At 51.6% G+C, this 12,120-nt stretch overlaps 1 protein-coding gene across 1 annotated transcript in view; it reads right to left on the minus strand.

Annotated features, from left to right (window-relative positions):
* Bicra (BRD4 interacting chromatin remodeling complex associated protein) overlaps positions 1-11,112 on the minus strand; it is a 73,018-nt gene extending 61,906 nt beyond the window's left edge. The window contains exon 1 of the mRNA XM_057761501.1: positions 10,784-11,112. The gene's annotated coding sequence lies outside the window, so the exon portion shown is untranslated. The remainder of the gene's footprint in view (positions 1-10,783) is intronic.
* Positions 11,113-12,120: the final 1,008 nt, after the last annotated feature.

Raw genomic sequence — 12,120 nt, forward strand, 5'->3', positions numbered from 1 at the left:
CGCACACACAGAAGACATCTGACCTGAAGGACAGTCAGGTGTGGTGATGCCTGCCTGGCATTCCAGCACTTAGGAGGAGCAGGAGCTCAGGGTCATCCTTAGCTCCACAGCAAACTAGAAGCTATCCTGTGCCACATGGGACCCTGTCTCTGCAAACACACTAAAGGAGAGCACTCAACAGGTGGCATTCCACAAGTGTGAAACGCTGGTGGCACCCATGACCCAGGAGCCGGGTTGACAGACATCAGGGACAGATGCTGGGAGGGTGCTAGCTGGGTGGGGTCAGGAATGTGCTGTGTCTTGATGAGGTGTGACTTACACTGGTGTGTGCGCTGGCCACGACTTGTCAAAAGACAAGGGTGGACTCTGTATATTTTATTGTGTGTAAATTACATCCCGGTGAGAAATGATGCTGAGAAAGATTGACAGTACTCCTGCATTACCTGAGGGGCAGAAAGTCCAAGACACCTCTAGAGGATGTTTCCAAATACTAATATGGTCTCATATATATATAATTTCATGCATAAATCATTTATTAATATAAAATATAAATAGCATATACTATTTTTAAATTGTTTAAAACTATGTTATATATACATATATACATACAATAAAGACATTAATAGCAACAGAAATAAGGACAATCAGGGCTGGTGAGATGGTTCGGTGTTACACAAGCCTGGAGACGTGAATTCAAGCTCCAAAACACCACAAAGATGAAAGGAAAAAACAGGCCACACAAGTTGTCTTTTGACCATTACAGGTCTGCTACAGCATGTGTATACACACACAATAATAAAATTGTAAAAGTGGAACAAGTTAAACAATCTACCAGAAACTACGTCAAGATTGTTTCTCTAAAGATGAGGCAAGGGGGCGGGGGGTTCATGTAGCCCAGGCTGGACATAAACTTTCTATATAGTCAAGAATAATCTCAAATCTCTGATCCTCCTGCCTCTATCTCCCACATGCTGGGATGACAAGCACGCAACACCACACACAGTTTGAGATGTTAGGGATTGAACCTAGAGTTCTGTGCACATTGGGAAGCACTCTACCACCTGAGACACATACTACCCTGGTACATGTGTATATGCGTGTTTGTGTACATGTGTATGCAGGTGCCCAGAGGCCAGTAGAGAATGTGAAGTGCCTTGTTCTATGACATTCTGCTTTTTTCTTTTGAGGCGGGATCTTTCATTGAACCCGGAGCTAAGTTGGCCACTGGTAAGGCCCCCAACTTTGCCCTATGCTAGGGTAACTGACATGTAAGTGACCATGCCCAGCCTTTGATGTGGGTGCTGGGATCCCAACACAGGTCCGCATGCTTGTGCAAACCACTTTAACAGGAAACACTAGGCCATCTCTCCACACCCTAGACGTGCTTTTTATGCATTTTTTGCTTGTTCCTATTTCTTCCTTTTTTTTAAAGATTTATTTCTTTATTATGTATACAGTGTTCCCTATGCATGCATACCTGCATGCCAGAAGAGGGCATCAGATCTCATTATAGTTTGTAAGCCATTATGTGGTTGCTGGGAATTGAACTCAGGACCTCTAGAACAACAGCCAGTGTTCTCATCTCTTTAGCCCTCATATTTCTTTATTTTGTGAGGCAGTGTCTTCTGACTTGAACTCCTGATCTTCCTGCCCTCACCTCCCCAGTGCTGAGACTCATGCACACTGGGATTTTTAGAGTGTTTGTTCTGAAGTAGGCTTGCTCTGTAGCCCAGGCCAGCTTGGGACCCTCCTACTTCAGCCTCCGTACCGTCATGCCTGGTGTCAACATGTCTTACTATGCTGCGTTCACCTCTCTTGCTCAACTTGAATACCCAAAACCATGAAGTAGAGGGGCCATCATGAAGCACCTCAGGAACTACCAATCCTCCTGAAGAGAACTCTCTCCCCCACACCAGGCGTTCAAGGCACTATGGGTACCCCAGGCAAGAGAGAGGTTAAGGTCCAGCATACTGGTGAGACCCAAGTTGTGGAAAGCAGCCTACCCCGCATCTGGTCAGACAAGCTGCAGAAGTGCCCATACCTGATTCAGGGTACTAGGGGAACCTCATCTTCAGGCACCCTGGAATGCTGGGATAGCAAGGCTCCTGTGGGCTCTGTCAAAGTCCCTGAGGTCGTTAACAACAGTCCCACAGCCTGAGACAAAATCTCTCAGCTCACTGTGCCCCTGAGCCTGCTCAGGACAGAAGAGACTAGGGAAGGGTCCCCCAAGAATCATGAGTTCCCTCCATGCAGAGGGAAGGACAAAGCCAGCAACAGGAAGGGTGCAAAGGCAGCTGAGCAGGCTGGAGTTGGGGGAGGGAGGTGTCCTGAGTCATCAACCTTTCATTTCTCTTACCCAATCAAACTGCAGAAAGAGCAACTCCATCCCCCAGCTCTAGAGCACTTCCACCAGCTGTAACCAACAGACTTCACTCCTGATGCTGGTGCGGAGCCTGGCACATGGGGCACATTTGCCATACCAGACTGCAGTGAACAATGGGATTCTCAAGACAAGCAAGTCTTATTCTTCTTGCACTTGGGGTTCCCTACCCTAGGTTTAGAGGAAAAGACCAGCCCTAGTCACAGAGTCAGAAGGGGCAGAGCCTGGCCTAAACCCCAGGCAGCTGACCCAGACACTCTAGGGACACATCACCATGCAGAGGCCACAGTCCCTCTTCTTCCACTCCCCCTTGATGAGAACATTTCTCTCTCTTTCTCTTTTTAATGGATTTGTTTTTGGGTGTATATGGCACAATGGATTAAAACCAGGGCTTCACACATGCTGCTGGGTCACAGCCCCAGCTTCTTTCTCACTAGGGGATTCTAGGTACTCTATACTGAAATTCTACATCCACGGTCCTCTTTATATTTTTATTTTATTTTATTTTGGTTTTCCAATACAGGGTTTCTCATTGTAAATAGCCCTAGCTGTCCTGGAACTAGCACTGTAGACAAGGCTGGCCTCGAACTCAGAGATCCATACAACTCTGCCTCAGGAGTACTGTGATTAAAGGCGTGCGCCACCACCAAACACAAAGTCTCACTAAATTTCTCCGGCTGACCTTGAACTTCCTCTGTATCCCTGACAGGACTTAAACTCAGGATTCTCTTGCCTCAACCTCCCAAGTAGTTAGGATTTCAGGCCCAGACACAATTTCTTCCCACAACATCAGAACCTGTATCCCACACTCCATGTATCCAAGACATGAACTCCCAAACCTAGGCAATCAGACAGAGTCCCATGGGGTGAGAGCACCTAAGTCTCAAAAGGGAGAACTCAGAGAACGGATAAGCAAGCTAAAACCCACATGCCTTGTGGATCTGTTTGGCCGACCTGAGAAACGGGCTTAATGTCACCCCTCACAGCACAGGACATCCCCTGGAGAAGGTGAAATGGAGTCTGGACCCGAAACAAAATAACAAAAACCAATGTGTGTTAAGATATGATACCACTAAAATGTCAATAGAAACACCCCAGCAGACAGTGACTTACACAGTATGGAGGAGGGGTAACAGACAAAATGAGGATCAAATGAGGACTGTCCCCAGAACTTCTGGGCAGGATATGCTGCTCTGAACTCCAGGTGGGCACTTTCAAATTTCCTGAAAGTGAAAATTCGGACTGCAGAGACAGCTCAGGGGTTAAAAGCGTACTGTATGAGCCAAGCGGTGGTGGCACACGCCTTTAATCCCAGTACTCAGGGAGCAGAGGCAGGTGGATCTCTGAGTTTGAAGCCAGCCTGGTCTACTGAGCGAGTTCCAGGATAGTCAGGACTGTTATACAGAGAAACCTTGTTTTGAAAACCCAAAAAGGGGGGGGGGGATAAAAGAGAGTATTGTAGTCCAAAAGACTCAAGTTCACCAAGTACAATTCTCAACGCCAATGTCAGCTGGCTCACAACTGGCTGTAACTCCAGCTCCAGGGGATCTCACACCTCTGACCTCCCTGGGCACTGAACTCACATGTACAACTCCCGCTACCTCCCACATATATGCAATTTAAAAATAAAATCCAAATGTGAAAATAATTATGACAGAGGGAGCCCAGAGTCTCCTTCAGATCAAGGCTTGTGCTGGAAGCCTTCTACAATTCAGCCACTTAAACTTCACAGCCGTCCAAGGGAGGGGGAATTCTGATACCCAGAGGCAACTGAGGCTGGATGCTAATGACCATCATACATGGCACCCTCACTTAAAGTGCCTACACTGGGCCCAGTAAGATGGCTCAGAGGGTAAGAGCACATGCCACCAAGACTGATGGCCTGAATTCTATCCCTAGATCCCACACGGTAAAAGGAAAGAACTGATCCTTGCCATTTTTCCTCTTGCAATTTTTCCTCTGATCTCTACATAAATAAATATAATTAGAAAAATGCTAACACCACTAATAAATGCACTGTCTGGGTGGAAAATCATTCTCCCCCAGTCAGGCTTGGTGGTACATGCCTTTAATCCCAGCATTTGGGAGACTGAGGCAGGCGTCAGAAGTTCAAAGTCAGCCTGGGTTACAGAGTGAGTTCCATGACAGCCAAGGCTACACAGAGAAACCCTGTCTCAAAAAACCCAAAACAAAAATATATATGCTGCCAAATCTGATGACCTGAATTTGATCACCAGGTCCCACATGGTAGAAGGAGAGAACTGACTCACCCCAATTGTCTTCTGACCCCCACACATTCAGTGACACTTCTGCATCCCTACACATACAATACACAAAGTGCAAGACGCCACTGGGGAGGTGACTCGGCAAGTAAAGGTGCTCCCCGTGCAAGCATGAGGACCTGAGCTCAGATCCCCAGAACTGGACTATATAGTCCCCGCACTGAAGGAGTGGAATGGAGACAAAACAGGCATTGCGGGCTCCCAACTAGTTCTAAGCTGAGATTCCCTGTCCCAAAAGAATAAGGTGAGGGGAGTGATTGATAGAACGAGACACCTGGGAACTCCCTCTGGCCTCTGCACCTGCACACACATGTGTGCATACACACAACATACACATCATACATGCACCTATGAAATAAAATAAAATATTTATCCTGGAGCGCTGGGTGGAGCTCAGTGGTAAGAAATAAGTAAAGAAGATACTGATGTCGTTGTAGTGGTGAAGTCCTCATCCAGACTACCAGGGAGCTGACCAAAAACATGGTTCAAGGACTTGGGACCTGGGAGATGGCTGTGCAAGCCTGACAACATGAACTCAATCCCTGGATGTAAAGCCAAAGTGGCGAGTATCTGTAACGCCAGCATTCCCACCGCAAGACGGGCCGCAGACACATGAACCTTCCCTAAACTTTTGGGCAGACTAGCCTGGAGTACCCAGAACAGGGGCAAACAATAAGAAAGACTCCGACTTCCAACAAGGTGGAAGGTAAAGCTGCCCTCTGGACTTCGTACACATGTAACCATGGATATACACATACATGCAAATAAATATTTTTTAAAATATTCAAGGACTGTGTGGGTAACAAAACCTAAAATAAGAGATGTGTCAGGGAGTGACTCAGTGGTAGAGCCCCTGCCTAGAATCCCCCAGTGAGGGGCTGGGGTGTGGCTCAGTGGTAGAGCCCCTGCCTAGAATCCCCCAGTGAGGGGCTGGGGTGTGGCTCAGTGGTAGAGCCCCTGCCTAGAATCCCCCAGGGAGGGGCTGGGGTGTGGCTCAGTGGTAGAGCCCCTGCCTAGAATCCCCCAGGGAGGGGCTGGGGTGTGGCCAGTGGTAGAGCCCCTGCCTAGAATCCCCCAGTGAGGGGCTGGGGTGTGGCCAGTGGTAGAGCCCCTGCCTAGAATCCCCCAGTGAGAGGTTAGAGGTGTGGTTTACTAGCATGCAATGAGAGACCCTGTGTTCCAGATGCAGCACTGAGAACTCTAGCTTCCTGTTCTGTGCCTGCCCATTACAAATTCTCAGCCCAGCTGGGTAGAAAAAGAACTGGCTGAGATGAGACAGACCCCAGACACAGTGACCATGAACTTCACTAGAGTTGCATTTCCTCACAGCTATCGGTTATAGCTGGTCCTGGGTTTCATGGAAGGGGAGAGATGGGGCCAGAGCCAACAAACCCCATTTGGCCAGGAAGTTGCCAACTGAAACCCATAGCTGGTTTCCAGAGCCTGCCCTGCAGAATTACACATGGGATGCAGGGGAATGAAGACAGGATGTCACGGGATGCAAAGACTGCAACAGCTGCTAAGGTAGCCCAGCAGACAGGCTGGATAAGAACACCCCCGATGGAGAACGGCTTCCTGAGGGTACAGCATCCCAGATGCCTCTACCAGGTCTTGATTCAGCAGGCTGACGATACACAGTAATGTAACCACACCATCAGAGGAAACAAAGTCTGTCTGGCCAGTAGAATACCAGAGTCCAAAACAAGATGGAAAAGCCACAGTGAAGATGTTTGGGGGGAATAAGGTGGAAAAGGTAAAGAGCAAGACAATGGGAGAATGTGGGACAAGCTGTACAAAATTATGTTTCTCAGGAGACAAATGCATACACAACCTTGAGTTGAGAAGTTGTCCCTGGAGAGGAAGCTGAGGGAAAGACAAAGGCAAGCAAAGAAAATGAAGCTGGTGTGGTAAGACTCTCAGCCAACTGGAGGTAGAGGTAGAAGGGTGAGTTGTTCAGGGTCATTCTGAACTAGCCTGGGCTAAGTGGAACCCTTGTTTTAAAGGGGGAAGGGGTGTTAGTGAGATACCTGGGGGTAAAGGTGATTGCCACAAAGCCCAACGTAGACAGAGCTCAATCCCTGGGAATCACATGGTAGAACTGGAGTTCTGCAAGATGTCCCTAAGACCTCAAGAAGTGCATGCCCGCACTAGTATATAAATAAACAAAATCAAAAACAAAACCAAAACAAATACACAAAAATCACAAGCAGGGAGGAGAGAGCAAACCAGCTTAAACTTCCTCCGGCCACTGAGACAGAACTAATCAAGCACTGCAGCTGCAGGGAGCCCAGCAAATCTCCTGCTGACCTGGGTTCTGCACCAGCACTGACCATAGGGCCTGGCCCCTAACAGCCCCCAGCAAGTTTAACTGGAAACAATAGAAGAAACAAAGACACTCTGCCTTCCCAGTCACCAGCCAAATCCCAAGAACAGACAACTCATACACAAAATTCATTGTCCCCAAACTAGAAATGCCTTCAGAAAGTTCCTCAGGCTGTCTCATGAGGGTACCCTGCCTGTCCTGGAGACATAAAGGCTTCAGTCAATTGAGACCAGTCAACCAGGGGCTGGTATAGACAGAGAAGTGGGGAAGATTCCTTGGGGACCACCCAATTCAGCATGTCCCAACCTTGCTTGAAGCTATGGTGTGGCATATCCTTCACAGCTGGGGATAAATAAATAAATAAATAAGAAAAGAAAAACAGAAAGCAAAGAGAGGGTAAAGTGGTGGGGGGGGGGCTGTATGACCCTGCCCTGCTGGGAGAGGGAGCCAGGTGCAAGGTAGATGCCTGGGGCTGCATCCAAGAATCAGGGGAGGAGACCAGGATGAGATGACCTGGGACTCCCGCCCCAGCTCCTGCCCTGCAGGGTGGGAGGGGGGGAAATGGCAGGCCTGGCTGCTTCTAGCCCAGGCTCCTTCGAAGGAATGCCATGTTTTCCTGTTTCCAATTAACATCCCCTAGCAGCAACCCTCCACATTCTTGAGACTAGGAGTCAAGGAAGCCTGGGGGGAATGAGGAGGGGGAATCCTGGAAGGCTAGCTGGTGTCTGGCCTTAGGGCTAGAGAGACCGCTTAGTAGACTGTAGAATCTCTTTCCCCTATCCTCCTAGGTGACCCAAAGGTTTGATACTGACTCCTGGTTCTTTGTAGGTTAAGGCAGACCACCCCTCCATATCCCGAGGAAGGTGAACAAAAGTTTCAGGGGTTTCTGGAAGGAACCAGGGAAGTGTACTGTAGCAAGACATAGGACTGTCCCCTTTGGGTCTAATTCAAGTTTCTCCCATCTTCCCCAGTTGGGCACCTCTTTTCAGGACACCTAAAAGGCCCTCTCCTCTCCTCCCAGGGTGTCCCATCTCAGGGTTATCCTAGAGTTATGTTATCCTTAACAAGGGAAGAGATCAGTGGGGAGCATGGGTGTGCCAATCCTCCTAGAATCAGACCCGATGCTGCAGGAAGTACCTCTCAACACTAGCCCTTGCAGCCTGACTAATACAACTTAGCCTCAGTTTACCTTCCTGTAAAAAGGACATCACCTATATTACCTCCCTCACCGGGGAAGCCAGGACTCAGCAGCACTCTCCTCCAGAGCGCACAGTCCCGCACTGGAACGAGCACACTGGGCCACTGCGCTTATTCTAGTCTCTTATGCTCTACTCCAGCCTCCCACACCCCCAGGCCATCCCTATCCTAAACTAAGATGAAATAGAAATCACACTTTTGACTTCTCCTTTCTCTCCCTGCGGGTCAGGTCAAAGAACTTTCATTTTCACAGTGTACGGGGAGGAGCCAGGCAAGCTACAGACCTGCCTGCCTAAGGGTAGAGCTAGTGTATCAAGATACCAAGTGGGTCCCAGGCCAGAGAAGCAGACACCACTACAACAGTCCCTAGTCAAACAATCAGGTCAGCTTCCCTCTCTGCGATCACGTGACAGCCATCAAGCCAAGTGCCAATCAGGTGAAGAGGTGGGTGACAGCGCCGCTGGGTCCCAAGCAATGTCAAGCCTTCACCCAGCTAGACCAGGGCTCTCCCTATCCGAACACTCACTAGACACAGGTGAAATGATCCATCGAGCTGAGCCCTCATCATCCTCTGCCAAACCCGCTTTCAGGGGGAAAACATCTGGCAGATTCTTCCCCAAACCCAGGTCCACTGAAATCAAAAGGACAAAGTACTAACAGAGAGAGCTAACCGGTTTTGAACTAGGCTGGATAAATTCTAGGGTATTGTGAACTGGGGCTCAGAGTGACCCAAACAGTGTGACCTTAAACTAGTCTTTCAATCACACTAGGCCTCAGTTAGCCTGCCTAGAAAATGGACCACTCACTGTACTCACTCACTCCTCAGACTGTAACCAGGGTAGGCTTCGTTTAGCAGTAGCCAATCCGGGGTAGAGAGTGGTTATTTCCGGCTTCTGGGAGGTGGGGGAGCTACAGAGGAAGGCAGGGTACCGATGTAAACAACTGATAAGTCCCATGGGGCAGAGGAAAGGGGTGGTCTCAAGCGAGGCTTCCCCTGTTTCCTCATCTTGGGGGTTGGGGTCATAGTTGACCTAGGACGCAGGTGTGGGGAAAGGCTGTGTGCCAAAGATCTCTTGACTTCCAGCCCAGAGTCTTGGGTGTTCTCCACACATCCCCACATTTTTCTTACACTATGTTGGGAGAGGAGCGACAAAAGGGAATGAAGGTTTAAGACTTGGGGTGGGATACCAAGTGCAGCGAACACAGGCTAGAGACCTCAGAGGGCCCTGTCACCAAGACTTCTCCTGGAGAGCTGACCCAACAGCCTCTGACCCCACCTCCTCCAGGGACGTTCAGCTGCTCCGAACCACAAAGCAAAACAAAGGGGTGCGGAGAGGAAGGAGCCAGTATGCCTTCCAATCACTGCGGGCGCCCAAGCTCGCGCCCTCCCGCGGCTCGTCACCGGGTCCTCCGGCTGGCGGAGGCCCAAGGCCTGGCTGGGCAGCTCCCTGGTCCCTTGTCTCCCCGCGGCTGCCGGTGACAGGAGCCGGGGAAGCAGCCCAGGGGCAGCCAAAGCGATGGGAAAACCAGATGGTCCCAAACCTCCTCCTCCCTCCTCCTCTTCCACCTACCTACCCACCCATCTATCCATCCCATTCCTCTCCCTCGGAGCCCGCGGCCTGGCCGCCCTCCGCAGGGACCTGGCCGGGATCACCCCGGGGAAAGGACTGCCTTTGTCTAAAGGTCACCACCCGGAGCGCGGTGCCCGGGTTGGGCCTGGTGCCTCCCATTCCCAGGCCCACGGAGTTGGAGCTCAGGGTCCGCCCCAAATCCCGGGAGGTGACAGGCGTGGAGGCTCCCCTTTTCCCTTCCTTTGATACCCAGAAACAGGCCCCCTGCCGGACCAGACAGCTGAGGGGGCGGGGGTCCCCTACGCTCCCTGTCGGGGGTAGGGGAACCAAGTCAACTCCTCATTGTTTAGGGGCGATGGAGAGGGGGAGACCTAGTGGCCAGCATCCCAGTTCATCGCTCCCTACAAGCCTGCAGAGGACCCCCGGTTCTCCCAGGCACCCCCAAGAGGGACTTGGGGAGGGGGGCGCACAGGACGCGCGACAGGAGGGGGAGGAGATGGATCCAGCTGTCTATGGCCCTCGCCTCTCCCCAGAAAAGGCTGGGAGCACGAGGAGAGGAGGGGGTCCCGAAGGCGGGTGGGGGGGTCCCTGCCCCTCCCCCCGTGGGACGTTCGCGCTCGCCCCTCTCCTCCGTTGCATTGTATCCCGGAGAGGAAACCGGGGCGCAAGGTTTGAGATCGGAGCGCAGTGAAGGGGGAGATCACTGCAAGATCGGGGCGGCGGCGGTGGCGGGAGAGACCTAGGATGGGGGTGCGTGGATAGTGGTGGGCGCCGAGCACCAAAAAAAAAAAAAAAAAAAAAAATCCAGTCTCAGCAGCGGCAGCGGGAGCTGCGCCCCGGTTGGGGGGCTGAGTGTGGAGTGTCGGGGGGAGTGGGTTCGGCCCCAGCTACGGCTCTCCCCCCCAACACACACACCCTCGCCGCCGAGCCCCACTCCCCCCCTCGCTTTTGCGCCCTGTCACAGCCCCGACTCGCAGGTAGAGAGAGTTAAGAGATTTAAAGAGAAATTGCTACATTGTGAGAAACTCACCCTGATGTTTGAGCAGCCGTCGGCGCGGGGTCTCCGGGACGGCCCCGCACGGGCTGCACAGGGAGGACCCAGAAGGGGCCGGCCGGCCGGGCCGGTCAGCGCACTGCCTGATCGCATGGCGGGCCCGGCTCCGCTGCGCCCGGGCCCGCCGCCGCCCTTGCAACGAAGCGGCCCCGCGCGGCCCGGCCCCGCGCCCGCTCCGGGGAGCGCCCCTCGGGTATGCAAAAAAAAAAAAAAAAAAAAATTTTTTTTTAATTGAATGAAAAAAAAAAAAAAATCTTGCTGGTTTTGTGTCCCGCCCCCCCTCTTCCTCCTCCTCCTCTTCCTCCCCTCCGCCCTGCTAGGAGGAGGAGCGCCAAGAGGCTCCGCCTCTAGTGTGGCAAATAACCAATCATGGCTAAGAGTATTAGAGAGGCAGGTCTGGTAGCAAATAAAAAGGTGCACACTCTGTGGGCGGGAGCACAGAGTGGCAGCACCGCCCCCTCCTCCTGGCTCGGCGGGTCTGCCAGAGTGCCTGTTCGGCTCCGGTGCCCTGGGTCGGAAACCTGCAGCTGGGATTCGGGTTGGTGGTGGTGGAAGAGGAGCTGGAGGGTTCGTGCGTGTCCACATCCCCGCGCCAGGTCTGCCTAGGCCCAAGATGGTGACTTCTACGGGATGATGCGCCCCAGGGCACCTCAGAAGACGAGAAGAGAGAGCGATCGAGGCTTCAAGAGTATGTGGGACACAGTGATGCTGCTCCGTGTCGGACTCAGAGAGTGCCGGGGATGGGAACCTTGGAGGTGATCGGAACTCCAGGCCTGGCGTATCAAGTCTTTCCGAGCCTGGTGATTTTGAGCTGCTTGTGGCGTAGGGACCAGTCCGTCCTGTTAGAGAGCCAGGCGGGCCGCACAGATCCGAAGCTCAGGATCCTTTGCGCGACACTTGGAGTCACAGATCTATTTGCAGAGCACTTGGTGAGCGGGCATTTTAGCCCTTCGCAGCGCGTCCCAAGACCGCTCTGGCCTGCCGTCTCGGACCGCACTGACCTGATCACTTAACATTCAGGTCTCACCTACCCTTCTGTTACCCCGGGGCCCTAGAAAACCTGGTACACACAGCAGGTATCAAATAAATTTGTGTTGCATAAACGACTGATTGATCTGTTTTGTAAGCTTTATCGTTGATCCCATGTTGGCACTACCCGTAATATTTATTTAAGCATACATTTTACTTTTTTTTTTTTTTTTTTTTTGAGACGAGGTTTTACTACGAAGCACAGGCTGAGCGCTCCTCCTGCCTTCACCTCACAGGTTTGGGGATTACACTTGCTTGACACTATGCTTGACTCAATTATTTTT

Source organism: Chionomys nivalis, chromosome 2 (assembly GCF_950005125.1).
Source record: "Chionomys nivalis chromosome 2, mChiNiv1.1, whole genome shotgun sequence".
Taxonomy (NCBI): domain Eukaryota; kingdom Metazoa; phylum Chordata; class Mammalia; order Rodentia; family Cricetidae; genus Chionomys; species Chionomys nivalis.